Consider the following 17,273-nt stretch of genomic DNA (forward strand, 5'->3'; position numbering starts at 1 on the left):
TGGTGATCAAAAAAAAGGAGTAACTAGATTAGGTCCCATGGTTGTGTGAGTTGTAATCAGGTGCCTATAAAAATATCCCACCGGGAGAAGGGTGGTATTAAATTCCCAGACTGAAGGTGAGGGAGCCCTTGCCAAGGTTTTTTCAGCCCATTGTGGATTCTTAAAACTTATGGATATACAATCCCCTTCAAATTTTTTCTTCAGGGGGCCTATCCATCCTACTCTCTGAACATGATTTATTTCTCCTGAGCATTCTATCGGAAAGTTACAATTTACTATCAACCAATGCAAGATCTTATTTTTCAAAGAGGAGGAAGTTTCCTCCTGTTCATGTCTGAGTATAGGAACATTGACCAGGACCAGTACATAAGCACCACAATTAGGTGGCAAATTGATTCGTGGAGGAATCTGTCTTGAATTGTACGGCGGATCATGTAATGGTCGAGGTTTTTTGAAAGTTGAAAAAGTGGCATTTTGTTGGTTAGATGCCTTTGTCATGCCATGGGATGCTACTATCTTCTTCCCTGCATTTGTAGTTGTAGCCTGGGTGTTAATAGTAATGTTCGGGGTAGAACTACTTTCTATGAAAGAGTTATTTAAAGGACTTTCTTTGCCTGCAGAAGCTACTGTTTTTGGTTTTGTCGCCGTGTCTGCAGGTGGGATGGCTTTGGCTTTCAGTTTGGAAGTTATAGGTTTAGTAGTAGTTGTTTTTGGTCCTGTAAACTTTTGGGCCTATTTTTTTCATGATACGGGCCAGTCTAGATTCAATTGGTGACATAAAGATGGCCAAAAGGTCAGCAACTCTTTCAATTAGTTGATCATTTTATGTGGGTGCGTCAGGGTTGACCGCACGCGTCTGAGTGTTCCCCTGGATATCTTCAGTTGAAGCCCCTGTATGTATGGTTATTCTACTAACAGTGGGATGTTTGATTGTACCTTTCCTGATTTGTGTTTTTGTTATGTTACGTTGTTCTGTAACAGAGGGAATAGGCTTTGTTGGTTGCTGCATCCGTTTTCTAGTGGCACCCTCTTGCCTGGGTCTTGTCAGTGACGCACTATTCTCTTCTACAATTTCCGGAGTGGGATCTATATTTAAATCAGGTGTCTTTTCTAGTTCATTACTCGCATCGGAGTCGCAGTCAATGAATGGATCTGTTGCTGACAAGTTGATCTCATTAGGGATAGTGTGAAGGTCAGCTCGGATTTCTCGAGAGCAGCCTGCTTGTACATTATTATGTTTTGCTGGTGTTTTTACAGATAAAATGCTGCCAAGAGAGGAGCGTTTGGTTTTTAGTAGCTCTTGTGAAACCCTACGCTTGGCGGACTCTAGGTCTTGTGAGACTCTACGCTCAAGGAGTGAAATACTGAGGTCAATTGCATCGTTTGTTCTCGTTATGAAGCTGTCAATAGGGCCAATAATGGATGCCCCGGCCGCAGCTGTCTTACTTCTACTTCCCCTGGTAGACATTATATTATGCAAGTAGATACTCTAAAAGTAAAAAAGTTCACTTGACTCTAATGATCTCAGCGCAAAATAGTGCAATACCAGGATACTACTGGCCCTGTGATGATGATTTCTTAGCTAGTCAAAATATTCACCGCCAAATTTACCTGCTGGATATGAAAGTAATGATGTTAGGGGGATATACCCAACCCGACCTCCTTGTCCTCGGAGGGCCACAGAGGGCCCGCCCTTTGCCCGGGCTTAGCCCGGCGCTCCCGCGCCGCGGATGTGGGGCCTGATTTAAATGCGCCGCCTGGAGCGCTGTAGAGGGCTACAACTTCCGGTTGTGGGTCAAGGGCTGCTGGGCAATGTAGTATGCAGTCCCTCTCGCTCTTCCCTACTCGGCGGCTGCAGGTGACAAGCAGCGGCGAGGGGAGAGCGGAACACCAACACCGGTCCTCCCTCAGTAAAACGATGGTTGCTGGGCAAAAGGTATGGCGTCAGCAGGTCCGTGGCAAAGTCAGGCACAGTAGCATTTCTCATCAGGACATAGAACTGGCACAGGCTGTGAAATAATGAAACATTGAAAATAGGCATTGGCATTCTGGTGATTATGTGGGGAATATTGTTCTTAATATCACCCATCCGATCACTTCTACCTTTGATTTCAGATCAAAATCATTGTAGAGTTGTATGTCTTTTTCAATTAGTGAGCAGCTTTGCGAAAAAAAAGAAAGTTGTCTAAGATTTAGAAATGCCCATGTCAAAAACTGTAAGTGGATAAAATCAATCAAGGAATCCGCCAACTAATAATACAGCATTATTCAAGGATTTGTTGAAAAATTCTGTCAGCTTCACTAGTTAATCTTTTTCATGACTATAATCATTAGAGAATGATTTTAAATGGACTGTTTTATAAGTCATCCAATCTGATCCCAAAGGAGGCAACCTGGAACACAGTCTGACTAAAATGTAATTTAGCAATTTAATACAGTGATCGTTGGCCTTAATGACATGTCTGAACTTCATAACCTAACACACCAAATCGGGGTGCATTTGAGTTAAGAGAAAATTCAAATATCAGATCTTTTATTTTCCTTTCTCTGTTTCAAATACAAGAAGATGATATGATGAAGAACGAATACTGTACAAAATGTTGACATCCAGCCTGAGATGCATATGCCTTTATGATGTTGTAGCCCATATGGACTAAACTACTAGTTCCAATGCCCCAGAAGGCGCTTACTACATGAGCTGCAGCGACACAAAAAGCCCCAACAACTTGAACACTGCACCTGTATAATGCTTGAAGGGAGTCCTACCCAAAAGTTTACTGGGAACCAACTGCAGACCGGGACCTAGCTGCTTGCTGATCCACCCCAGGTGCATCACAGATTGGCCTGTCTTCACAGTAGCTCCAAAAGTAAATCCTGTTCAGCAGCTGCTCACAGGAGGGTTACCCAGCCTAGTGGAGCCTTCGTTGGCTACAGGCTGCATCGTCGTCCTGGTAGAGATTTTCAACCTTCAAAAAAAGTGAGAAAGTTCAAACATAGAAATCTTCACTGCAAATTTGTTCACGGATTGCCTGATGACGGTGCCTCCTCCTTGGACATCACCGGCTGCCTTGCCCAACTGAACTTCCACTTTTCAGACATTTTTCTTCAAAATTTCTTCTAAGTGCAAAAGTAGGCCAAGATGGGGATCAATCCACTATATGTATCTGAACTGCACTCCATCTCGGTCAGCCATAACTTTTGGCGTTGTACCAGTCTCATGTCACTAGTAGGCCTGGGAGGGGAACTCTGCTCCATTCATAGAGTTTGCTGAGTTTTCTGCACTCCACGCTCCATGGAGCACACTAAGGGGCATATTATCAAGGGGGTTTATCTCCGCTTTTTTGGCTTTAAAAGCCAAGAAAGCGGAGATAAAATTATCTCCTTATTACCTAGCTGTCGCTAACACCAGTTAGCGACAGCTAGTAGGAGATAGCGACCATCTTGGGCCCCGCTTTGTATGTCAGTGATATTTATCACTAATGACATGCAAAGTGGGCGTGCCAAGATGTTAGCGACTGGAAACAGTCGCTAACATCGCTATCTCCTATTACCAACTTTTGGAGATATTCGCGCTAAGCGCGAATATCTCCAAAAACGAACACCTGCCCCTGAGCAGTTCTTAGCAATGTTATCCAATGGTAGGTGGATAACATGGCTAAGAGCATTAGCTCGGTAATGCATGAATATCGCTGACTTTTCAGCGATATTCATGCATTTCGACCGATTTTTATCGCTTAGGAGATATACCTTGATAATAGCAAGGTTCCTAAGCGATAAAAATCGCCGCAGCTCGGCGATAAAAATATCGCCGCTAAGCCAACATAGCGATAATTATCGCTAGTTGTTGGTAATATGCCCCAGAGTTCTGAAAATTGTTTTCCTTGCTTGTGCTCACCACCATATATTTTTCTAAAGTGGTATGGGATTTTTCTTGTTTTGTGTTTTTAAATTATTACCGTTTGTATGCTACATACATACCCTACACATTGCCTGTAAGTTAAGCCTGGCTGCTTTTGTGCCAAACTATCAGAGGGTTAAGAGCACATTAATTTCGTTTTTTTTTGTTTTGTGGTTCACCCTGACAGGGATTGTGGCTTCTGCTTGAGGAGGGCTCACACTCTCCTCAATCAAAACCCCAATTTCTTACACCAATGAACAGACTTTTATGGCAGTAATCTTTGAATGGGGAGTTTATGTTTTCCCAAACTTATTGACGCTAAGAGAAAGGCAGGGTATAGAGTCAAGATGGAGATGCTGTTGCTGTCCTGATAGCTTGGCACCCCATGGAGAGTACCATTGCAGGACAACATTGCACCAGTAGGTCAACCTCAGTAAGGTTCATACCTCCAGCACCCGCCAAAGATGTGTCCAATGCCTGAATGAAACTAAGAAAAAAGTATGCCCTCTCTCAGAACTCCAGGTTTGTCTGGGAATTGTCAAAAAAACACTTTACTAATACTGGGGCTTCAGGAGAGATACAGAGGAAAGAGTAAGAAGGAGAGTAAGATGATTGAGAAAGAAGAGAGCAAGGCTGGTTTGAACATTTTTGCCAGGGCTGCTTTTGATTCCCGGGCCAGCTCTGTATTTGAGCATCTGAATCTCCATGAAATAAAAATATTATCCATGAATATAGCACATACAACGATAATTGTATTTCAAAAACATTAAGGGCCAGATGGAGGTGGCTAAATACGAGCAGTAATGCAGAAATTCACAGAATTTCTGCGTTACCGACCGGTATTTAGCCATGTACAATTTAGGTAACACCAAACGCCATTGCAAATAAGAAATCGCTAAAAATAAGGGAAACCAGTTAGAGATTACTTAGTTTACGATTAGCAGACACCGAAACCCCAAATACTGAATCGCTAAATAAGAAATCTTTAAAAACTCGCAAATTGATGTACCAAAATTCGCTAATACTGATTGTTACATTTTTCTGTATTTAGGAGTCGCTAATTACCACTGACTCAAAGCAGGCGGTAATCAGGTGCACTGCATTTAAACAGCCCCAAAATGCAACAGTATGACTACAATGGCGGCCTTCTATTTATTGCAAGGCGGCTTTGTATGCAAGCAGCTGGACTGAGGATCTGGAGTCAGGAGGAACGCGTGTACAGACTGCGCTTTACATTGTTCCAACTGACTGAGGCTGAAATCCATGAGAAGAACAGGCTAGACCCCAAACCATCCTAGACCCAATACGGGACCTGCACCCACTCCTGAAGCATCAGACACCAAGGGTGCACGCTATACCAACACATGTTCAGGTGCTCTGTACCCTGCACCTACTTGCATCAGGTAGTTACCAGGGGGTGATAGCTGTGGCAGGTGGTGTGTCACAGAGTTGCTGTCCCTTTTTTTCAATACTTTCCTGGATGCCATGATGCAAAGAATGCCTCACTACATGCATTTCCCCAGCACACAGTTGGAACTGCAGAAAACCAAGATGGATTTTATCAAAAGGCACAGTTCCCACATGTAATAGGGTGCATTGACGGGACACACCTACCACCTGCAGCTACAAAGTACACATATCGGAACTGCAAATCTACACCTTCTATCAACGTGCAGGTAATATGCGATGCGGACCACATCATTACTTACATTGTAGCCAAATTTCCAGGAAGCATCCATGACTCCTACATATTCAAGAACAGTGGGATCTACACATGTCTGGCTGGGGGCGACTTTGGAGAAGAATGCCTGCTAGGTAAATCAATGTGACATACCCTGATGTATACCTTGGATGAATGGCACTTCCTTTCTCACTCAGGTGAAAGCACATATGCAGTGCGGGCATTTATCCTGATCCATGTCTCAACCCATCTACCCCAAGTGAGAGAAGATACAATGTGGCATATAGATCTACGCTCAATGTTGTGGAGCGCACATTCAGACTCTTAAAAAGCAGGTTCCTCTGTGGCCACAAAAGTGGAGGTGCACGTCAGTACCACCCCATCATCTGCTGTAAAATAATAGCAACATGTGCAATGCTGCATAACCTTGCCACAAAGATATGAACAGCAGTGGATCCAACTGACTTCGAGGACGAGGGTGAGGATTGTCCACAGCCAGAGCACAGAACAGCAGGTGTGGCAGCAGCACCAGATGGGAGACACAGATGGGCTGAGATCACACGCAACTATTTCTGAGTAAGTAAGGAGTCACAGCCAGTAACTGTAATTGAGTGACGGTGTTTTATTAACCTTAAGTCAGGCAAGAGCATAACACAGCGCCACAACATGAAGGCCTCAACATGCCAGGCCAATATGCTATAGACATTCCAAAGGCGAAATGGGTTACATCACCCATTTCACAATACCAGGTGATGACTTGCATTATTTCCTGCGCCGACGTGCAGCACTGCTGCGTTCCCTAGGCACACTGACCTCACTGGCGGTCTGTCCTGTGGCAGCGCTGTGCCGTTTGCTGCGCCTCCTGGACTCGGTTATCTGGGGCGTGATGCTACTGCGGCTCGTTGCCTCTTCACTATCCCCCAATCCCCTGCACCTGTAGTAACTATTTGGTTTGTTTGTAGCACTTCCAGTGCACTGGTCACTGTGACCAGCCCCCTTGCCACGTTACGGCTGCAGTGGGCCATCTTCTCCTGCATGGCCACCGAGCACCTGCAGAGCACAGAGGTGGCAGTGGAGAGGCGGTTCACCGCCTTAGTGTAGTTGTCCAATTTCTGCTGCTCCCTGCGCCTCGCTAAACGATCCTCATCCATTTTGCTGCACAGTAGCCTCACTGCCTTTTCCCTCATGCCCTTAGCCACAGTATTGTTCATGCTGCTAATGCCCTCCTTGATTTCCAGCATGTGTCTTTTCATGTGGACCATCTGCCATTGCACTGATCTGATTGCCTTGCCTTGCAGGCGCTGCACCTTGAGCATATTCCCTTCAAGACCGGTGAATGCGCTTGGATCCTCACCCTGTGCAACAGGACTGGCTACCCTTGCTCTGGGGCGTCTGACACCTGTGTGGGCGCGCTTGGTTGGGGACTGTGTGCCTGCAATGTTGTCATCCTCTGCCAGCGTGGAATATTGGTCTTCCATGCAGTCCTCCTCGGACACCTCCATCTGCTGGAGGCTAGCCACTGTATGCCTTCTGGCTCTCTGTGGTGGTGGCAGTGGTGATGGTGGTGGTGGTGATGGTGGTGTGGTGTGCTCTGCAGGCGACAAGATCTCCTCCTCCTGTGTTTTCTCTCTCCTGGGTGCCTTTCCTGTGTCCCCTTCTGCAGCCCGGCACAATGGCTCGCCTGTGGAGACAGAATGTACATTTGCTCACTTGTCTGGCAGCATTTGCGTAATAATACATTTCATGACTGCCAATCAAACTAGCTGTCCTCTGCTTGCTAATTGCTGATATGTGTCACATGCCTTTGGGTTCAGTGGAATGACTGTTATGATATGTGTTACTTCTGACTACATCTCCCATAATGCGTTGCTGGTTGTTAGTAAAACATGTACTGGAGTGGGACTCATACTGCCTCATTGGGGATTGGGGTTAGGGAGTGGGGGGCAGAGCATGCTGTGCATGCATCTTACCTTGCCCGTTGCCAGCTCTGGCTGAAGCTGTCTGCATCCCCAATCCCACTCACGCTCTCCAGCTGGAGGCTGGACTCCACCAGGAGATCCAGGGCAGTTGGAGCAGGTGCTGTGGATCTCCCACCACCTGTCTGCTTGGCTTGCTTCAGTCTCTCTGCCAACCTCTCCTTTGCATGCTTCCTGAGGTCATACCAGCATTTTTAAGTTCTTCAATAGAGCGCTGGGTTACACCAATTGCATTAATCCTTTCCTGGATAACCAGCCATATCTGCCTCTTCTGTGATTCAGGGACATGCAGGGAATTTTTGCCAAACAGTTCATCATGGTCCTTTGTCACCTCCTCAATCAGGACCTCCAGCTCCCTCTCACTGAATTTGTATTTCCTTTTGCCATCTCCTACCTCCTTTTTCTTCCCTGGTTGTCCATTTCTGTTCTGGGATGTCAGCAAAAACTTGCAAAAGTTGCTCCTGGGTTGTTTGCTGTGCTCCCTGCCTCTCCAGCAGCTTCAGGATCAGTGCAGCTGCATGGGTGTGGACAATTCCTGGTTGTGAGGTCATGAGGAAGCACAGAATTGGCTGATTCAACATTTCGCGATTTTTCAAAATACCGGATTCGCTAATTACCGAATTAGTATTAAGGAATCAGTGATTCGGTAATTGTTTTAGCGATTTTTGCCGAATCGCTAATATTTACTGATTTTTTTATCTACATCTGGAATACAGAGTTTTTAATTACGAATCTGTAAAATTCACTATTAAGGACTCAGTATTTCAGTTTTACCTATATCTGGCCCTTAATGATCAAATGGTCACATAGTATCTTTCCTTTTTATCTTTTTTCCAGATAATTCATTTGGGTTTTCAATGCCTCTTCAGTTAAGCTGCACTTTCCCAATCAATTGGTGAAAACCCCCTTTCACTGCAAAGGTCATACTCTGGAAGCTGCTTCAACAAAAATCTCAGGCACACTCTTCCAGAACATTAGCCTTTTTAATAAATCGAAGCACTTGTGAAGTGACTTTCAGCAGCTAACAAGAGCCCCATCTAAATGCTCAGAGACAATAAAAATATCCTTTATGAAATACTCCGAAATTATTCCCACGAAATCCCATAGCACTTGAGAATCAAGCCAACTTTCTAACTTTCTAACTTTGTGAGCATCTCATCTCTTTCTCCAAAAGATTAATTAGGTAAAGGAATGGCTGATGTGATATTCAAGCAGTCCCCTCTTTGCCTGGCTTCTCTTGTGATTCTTTGTTTTCATTTTCATTTCAGATCACCTATCCCCAGAGAGTCAAATCCATTTTGAGATCACTGAAAGTCATGCCTTCATCTTTTGTCACTGCCTGAGCATGACTTCTCAAGAAGTTTGTTCCAATCATCACTCCTATCATCAATTACCTACTCAACATTTCCATTTAGCAAGAGTTTATAACAACCACCTCAAAATGTATAGCCCTCCCTTTGCTAAAAAAACTCTTACCAGGACCCTACCTCCTTGGTTAATTATACATGCTTCATCAACTTGCTGCTCCTCACCAATGTGCATTGAAAATGTGCTGTTTCTCAACAGATTCATTTAGATGCCCTTAACGGCCTTCCACCCTAGCAATCAGGTTTTAGGCACAATCACAGAACAGAAAGTGCTTTTTTCATTTCTGGAATTAAGGGTGGAGGTACACTTTTGAAGGTATTGGCTGCTCATTAGTCATGCCGGACCTATCTGCGATAGTACTTCACCCCCCCCGGTCTTGTTGAGGCGACCGTGTTATGTAGCTCAAGCTGATTGCCACATGTTCGGATTGTTTAAGTCAGTCTTGCAAACTCACTCAAAGGAAGTTTAATTAGGCCCTTTTCTTTTTTATGAAGCCCTTCAATGGTGTGTTGTGTTATACTACAGGGTTCGCCACTGTCACCTGCTTAGTTGAATGCATGCTTTGCCCCTCTGCCTAATTTCTTCGGGGACTAATCATAAGTGACAACATGCAAATGTTTATCACATGGTCAGAAAACAAGAACTTTGTGACTGACCTACTTAAGTTTTCAAAAGTATTACAAAGTATATTTGTGACAGCTGTTTTAAAAATATCACTGTTAAAAGCTCATATATTTAGGGGTTGCGAATTACAATTAAAAACCTAGTCCTGTACATATTTGTGAAAATGCATATTTTCCAGGGGGTCAGATTTACATGTTCTAACTCCAGCCCCACAAACATAGGGGAAAGCGCATGTACAGTTAGAAATAAACGATACTATTCAAAATCCAACCCCATAGGTTAGAGCATATAAGGTGCTCAGTTATTAGCCTAATGATAGCCCCATACATTTTATGAAAAAAAAGAATTACTAGTGTTAATCCACTCAAACAAACATTAGAGAAACTAGAACAGTATTTAGAGAGGGTCGGATTTTCTAATCTTATTCCAACTCCACAAACATATGGGAAACACACACATATTATTGAGGCTCTGATGTATGACTCTATCTCCAAAGCCACAAGCATAGAGGAAAAGCGCATATACTAGATGAGGTCACATTTACTATTTTAGGCTGAAACCCACACACATTCAGGAAAGTGCATATATTATAGAGGGTCTGATCTACTATTCCTACCCCAATTGCCTAAATACTAGGCAGATTCATACATTGTATTGAGTCCAATTAATTTAAAAGCACAAAGCGCCAACTATGGTTATTTGGATGTGCAGGATCAGAACAAAGTCACAAGTTCAAGGCAACCCCTTGAAGCACGGGCCTGGATAAAGACATTAGGGACCCCATTAGGATGGCGGGCGGGAAACCACCCCGACTACCATGGACGCGGGAAACAACCATCCGCCGGGACCATGGAGAAACCAGCAGTCAAATTAGGATCACCCGCCAAAAAAGACCGACCGCGGCGGTAGTGGGTGAATAAAAACCACCTGACGTGGCAGGTGACAATGAAAACCGACTGCGCCGGTCGGAAACGCAGCAGAAAAGCAACAACCCGCCACAAGCATAGCGGAGACACCGCATGCGAAATTAGGAAATCCCCAATGGTAACGCGGTACGATCCACTGTTTCCGACCGCCACGGTCGCACAATGGAGTGAATGGGAGAGCCAGCAGAAGAGCTGGAGCATAGCCACCGCAGGGGACGATCCTCACAAAACATCGCAGTTGATACAAAAACACCACAACAAAGGCAAACATTGAACACAAAAAGTAGCCAAGCCCACCCAATACACCAAACACATCCCAATGAAACAAATATATGCCAAACAGGAACATACAATTTCCAGGACAACTCCCACAACAAGCCTGACAGCAAAACTCCATTGGGACACAACCACATAGCTGAGTATAAAACCATCTGCTTCACTGATCACAATCCTTTGAAACACTCCAGAAGAGAAGGGCATACACCAGACCTTATAGGAAAGGCAAGAGAACACAGCACACATACCACCACCACCATCACACCAGTACCAACAATCCCGCAGCACATAACACACCTCACACACAAACACCACACTCACAGCCCACACCCTTGCACCCACGAACACTTTACACGCTACACACCATGGCATCACAGAAAATGCCCAAATTCACAGAGAGTGAGTTGACAGTCATGGTAAATGAAATAGTCAGAGTGGAACCACAACTGTTTGGTAGCCTGGTTCAACAGACATCATTAGCCACAAGGACAAAAATGTGGCAAAGGATAGTCCAAAGGGTCAATGCAGTAGGGAACACCCCGCGATCCAAGAAGGAGATCATGAAGTGGTGGTATGATCTCAAGGGGGTTGTCAAAGAGAGGAGAAGCAAGAACCGGGAGCTGGCTGACAGGACTGGCGGTGGCCCTCCCACTCCGTCAAAACCATTCACACCATGGGAGGAGACGGTGCTTGCCATGCTGCATCCTGAGAGTCTCACAGGAGTATCCGGGGGAGTGGAGGCTAGTAGGTACAAACAAATGTTAACCAACACACTGATATGTACTTTCTTGCACAACCCAAACACCATTGCATTGCTCACCTTCACCTAACAGGTAGGTAGCCATCTTACCTGGGAGGTCTGTGTGGGGGAGGGAGGCCTGTACCACTACTCCCACCATGCACCCTGTCCCACACCCCAGCAGGATCGATCACTCCCTCACCCAGAAGCACTTGGAAGCCATTGCATTGTTCACCTTCACCTAACAGGTAGATAGCCATCTTGCAAAGGAGGCCAGTTTGGGGGAGGGAGGTCTGTACTACTACTCCCACCATGCCCCCTGTCCCACCCCTAAGCAGGATGTAGCACACCACACCTACCCAGAAGCACTTTGCATCCATTATATTGTTCACCTTCACCTAACAGGTAGGTAGCCATCTTGATTGGGAGGTCTGTGTGGGGGAGGGAGGCCTGTACCACTACTCCCACCATGCCACCTGTCCCACCCCTAAGCAGGATGTAGCACATCACACCAACTCAGAAGCAGTTTGCAGCCATTGTATTGTTCCCTTTCACCTAACAGGTGGGTAGCCATCTTGCCTGGGAGGTCTGTGTGGGAGAGGGACACCTGTACCACTACTCCCACAATGCCCCCTGTCCCACGCTCCAGCATGACGCATCCCTCCCTCACCCAGAAGCACTTGGAAGCCATTGCATTGATCACCGATATCTAACAGGTAGGTAGCCATCTTGCCTGGGAGGCCAGTTTAGGGGAGGGAGGCCTGTACCACTACTCCCACCACGCCCCCTGTCCCACCCTTAAGCAGGATGTAGCATACCACACCAAACCAGAAGCAGTTTGCAGCCATTGTATTATTCACCTTAACCTAACAGATAGGTAGCCATTTTGTCTGGGAGGTCTGTGTGGGAGAGGGAGGCCTGTACCACTACTCCCACCATGCCCCCTGTCCCACACCCCAGCAGGATGGATCACTCCCTCCCACCCACAATCATGTGGCAGTCATTGCAGTGTTCTGCTTCACCCGGGTAGGTAGCATGTACGTGCAGTCACACATCTGTACCAATGAAATGGTGCCATATGCCAACACCCGCCCTCTCAATGTACAAATATGCACACCGACCCCACTTGACATACACAGTGTGCACACAGGTAAGCGAAGGGAACGGTCACAGATAAACAAGAGTCACACACCAATGGACATGCACAAGGAAGACCGTGCACAACCATGCACAGCACACACTGATGAGTGCATTGCCATGTGGCCCAATCAGCAAAGAGCATGTAAAATCACTGAAAGCATGTGTGGGCTCATAAATACAAATATGTACATTACAGGTCAAAGTCATGCAGTACAATGCAATGGCCACTCCATGGCCAGATATAACGTCAGCCAGGGCATACGAATCAACATTGGGAGAACCATCAAACTCCTTTGTGCTGGTCCCTACATGGGAACTGGTCCCTGTGAACATGATCACAGTACGATTTGCATGCAATACATCGACATCTGACTACATGCACGAGCAATGTATGTACCTCTGCATCATGTCATGAGGCACAGTATTGCACATAGCATAAGATGTGAAGATCAGTCAATTGTGTAGTGTACAGACACTGGATGACAAACAGCTAACATAATTCCTGAGTGCACAACACTGAGCATTCCCCATCTAAACCACAGGTCACCAAGAACTCACTGCTGAAGACAACATCAATGACCAGCAGAGCCAGTCTCCACCCCCGGTACATGGACTCTCGAATGTAGTCTCCCAGGATTTTCGGGACAATGAGCTCGGGCTGGCCCATCTGGTGTGCCAGGGAGCACCAGGTCCCAGGATCCCATCCTCCCCACCACCACTTCTGCAACAACAACAGCACAGCAGAGCCCTTCTGTTATGGCCTGTGCATCCACTACCACCAGTGCCACCTGCAACACCCTCCCCGTCCCAGGGGATGACCAGCCCACACCAACAACTGTGGACCGCGGGGAGAGTGTGAGTGGACCCACAGTGGCGAGGCACCATTTCAGTGGCAGCAGGGCAGGTGGGAGGGCCAGGGTTACCCCCAGACATAAGGAAGTTGGGACCCATCCCTGGGCCACTTCACCAGAGTCATCGGGCCTACAAACAGGTCTAGGGACAAAGTGGCAAGTCTGATGAACTCCTATGCGAGCTCATCTTGCTGATGAGGTCCATCGACACCCGCATCGGTCAAATGGTGGACCTCATGGGCCAGCAAGTGGCGTTACTGAGGGACAGGCCTGCATTCCAACCAACACCTCCAGCCCCCTCTGGTGTGCTGGAGGATGACAGTTCACCATCCTCCCCTGCGGCCACTGAGAGGGGTGAGTCTTCAGAAGCCTCTGGCACCACAGCAGGGCCCACCCCAGTGAAACGACCAAGGGGCGGTCCAAAGAAGAGCCTGGGAGTCTCTGGAGGCAAAGCACCAGCCAAACATCAGTCAGAGCCAGCCCTGATGGCAACCCTCTTCCCCACTGCATTGACTGTTTGGACTGTCCTTCCCCACACTGACTTGGGAATGGCACCTGTCTGTTGGACTGGGTCACCACATCAATGTGGTGTCCACTCCTTCATCTCATTTACCATGACTGTCACCTCACTGCTCCATCACCACCTTCATGTTTATCTGCCCGCCCCCTCACATGTCAACTTTGTAAATAAAATACCTTACACACCTTTATTGTGTCTGCTTTGTCCTTTGTGCAAGATGTAAAGTCTTCAAGATGCCCATAATGTATCAGAAAGACGTACTGCATGTAGGAATGGATACATTTGAGGCACCCAGGGAAACACAACAGAACAACATTCACTGGTGTGAGTGTGGCATCACAGACATTACACTACATAGGCCATCTACATATCCCAACATGCAGATGATACAATGGGCCACAAGTGTCAACAAACATGTCCCTTATACATTCACAGATTACATGTCACTGTCACACATCCACACATAGGCCTTCATGACAACAGGAATCACACCCAGACAATGTACATGTTGTACATAGTCACCCACCTTCAAGTGAAGTAGCGGGTGATGAGCTGTTGACGCATGCACCTCATTGCTCCTCTCCACTGTCCTCATCACTGGACTCAGGTTCTTGTGCAGGGGGGCCCTGGGTCCTCATCATCATCAAGGAGCAGGGGAATCTGCTTGCGAATGGCAAGGTTGTGAATCATGCAGCATGCCACTACAACCTTACTCACCTTCCCAGGCGAGTATGACAGTGTACCTCCAGTTTTGTTCAAGGCAGCGGAAACTTGAGCAGGCCAAAAGTACTCTCAACCATACAACGTGTCCTGCCATGGGCCTCATTGTATCTGATATCAGCCGGGGTCCTGGGATTACGCAGTGGGCTCAGCAGCCATGGACAGCTGGGATATGCAGAGTCACCTAGGAATGACAAACACACATTGCAATGTTGCACAGGCAGAGGGCAGCAAATCACACACCCAGAACGCCATACGACTAGGCATACTCACCCACTATCCAAGCACGCTCAGGAAGCAGATTAGCCATCAGCCTGGGCACAATACTATTCCTCAGGATGTAGGAATCATGGGCTGAGCCGGGGAATCTGGCACACACATGTGAGATGGTCATATCGGCCAGGCACACCACCTGCACATTGATCGAGTGATAATGTTTTCTATTACGGAAAATGTGCTCACTCACCTGTGGTGGCACAAGATCGACATGCTGGCCATGGTCTCCTGGAAGAATCCAGTGGCAAAATAATGAAGGGATGCCATCACCTAGTAAGTTGGTTGAAAGCTGTTGGATAGTGGCGACAAGGCTGCAGGTGGGGCTCCAAAAGATCACAAAGGGTTTTCAGCGTGGCTTTGTCGAGATGGAACTTGCAAATGATTGCTATATCCTCCATGTCCTCCAGCAGTATCAAGAGACGTATCAGATTCGGCCTCCTCCTAGTTGAGATGAAATTGCACACATGTCAATGACATCCATCATGAGATAGCCATAGCATAACATGATCAGGATGAAACAGAATGAACAAACACTGACTTGAGGGATCTGTGACACACCATGTTACATGGGTATAAGTTTGAGCCACACAGAGACTACACCTCTCCATTTACAATACACCAGTATGTAAAACACCACATAGGTCAATGTGAATGCGTGTCATCCAGCCATTGTGCAACAAATCAACACAACTGTCTCATACTCACCTGTTGTATCTGTCACACTTCAATGCATCATTCAAACTTGGCACACATCCGCAACACAATGATCAAAGTTAGCAGCGAATTGAAAATTGCGTGTATGAGCACATAGATAAGCACAAGTAAGTAACAACACCATACGATGAGACACACCTTGCCAAGGTCATCAATGCCCCACAACACATTCATATGTGTACATATTGTAGAGTCCTCTACAACACTGTCCTACCTCACCAACCATCTAATGCATTTGTGACATGTTAGGGACTACAGACCAATGTATGTCACACATACACAACCATGGCCCATGTAGGCACCTGTGGAGTCAATGGAACATTGACATTGTGTGCAAGATGATGTCCACTTCACCATGTAGCCACTGTGCACTGTTGAAGTGTTCCTGATGGACATTGACATTGTATGTGCCACAAATTGCGGTCGCTACCACCTGGCCCCGGCGTTGTGTCACCAGCACACCCCCTTCACACAGGTGCAGTAGTCATTGACATGAAGACATGGGAAGATGGCAGTTGGTATGCTTCGCCACCCTACTCGCGGTAGCTGCCGCCTGGCCCCGGCGATGTGTCACCAGCACCACCCCTTACACAAGTGTGGTTGTCATTGGCATGGAGACATGCCCAAATGGCAGTTGGCATGCTCCGCCACCCTACTCATGGTAGCTACTGCCTGGCCCCAGCTGTGTGTCACCAGCACCCCCCCTTACACAAGTGCATTAGTGCTATCCATAGAGACATGCTTAAATGGTGGTTGGCATGCTTCGCCACCCTACTCTTGGTAGCTATCGCCTGGCCCAGGCGGTGTGTCACCAGCACCACCCCTTACACGAGTGTGGTTGTCATTGGCATGGAGACATGCCCAAATGGTGGTTGAGATGCTCCGCCACCCTACTCGCGGTAGCTACCGCCTGGCCCCAGCGATGTGTCACCAGCACCACCCCTTTCATGAGTGTGGTAGTGCTAGCCATAGAGACATGCCCAAATGGTGGTTGGCATGCTCCACCACCCTACTCGCAGTAGCTACCGCCAGGCCCCGGCGGTGTGTCACCAGCACCACCTCTTACACGAGTGTGGTAGTGCTATCCATAGAGACATGCCCAAATGGTGGTTGGCATGCTCCACCACCCTACTTGCGGTAGCTACCGCCTGGACCCGGCGGTGTCACCAGCACCACCCCTTACACGTGTGCAGTTATCATTGCCATGGAGACATGGGAAGATGGCGGTTGGCATGCTCTGCCACCCTACTCACGGTAGCTACCGCCTGGCCCAGGCGGTGTGTCACTGCCATGGGGCATTGCCTACAGCCAATGGGAGCGATGATTGCGGTGACATGATGCAATTTTGAATATTGCGGTAGGCATGCTCCGCCACCGCGGAGGCGGGCACTGGATGCTTTTGAAAGATGCACCATTGCGGTAGCACACCCGGGCCCCTGCGGTGCATCACCGCCATGAAGCATTGCCTACAGCCAATGGGAGCGATGATTGCATTGGCATGACACAATTTTGAAGATCGCAGTAGGTGTGCTCCCCCACCACGGAGGCGAACATTGGATGCTTT

At 47.2% G+C, this 17,273-nt stretch overlaps 1 pseudogene; it reads right to left on the reverse strand.

Annotated features, from left to right (window-relative positions):
- Positions 1-6,341: 6,341 nt before the first annotated feature.
- LOC147750773 (uncharacterized) overlaps positions 6,342-17,273 on the reverse strand; it is a 31,710-nt pseudogene continuing 20,778 nt past the window's right edge.

This window comes from Lissotriton vulgaris, chromosome 1_1 (assembly GCF_964263255.1).
Source record: "Lissotriton vulgaris chromosome 1_1, aLisVul1.2, whole genome shotgun sequence".
NCBI classification, from domain to species: Eukaryota; Metazoa; Chordata; class Amphibia; order Caudata; family Salamandridae; genus Lissotriton; species Lissotriton vulgaris.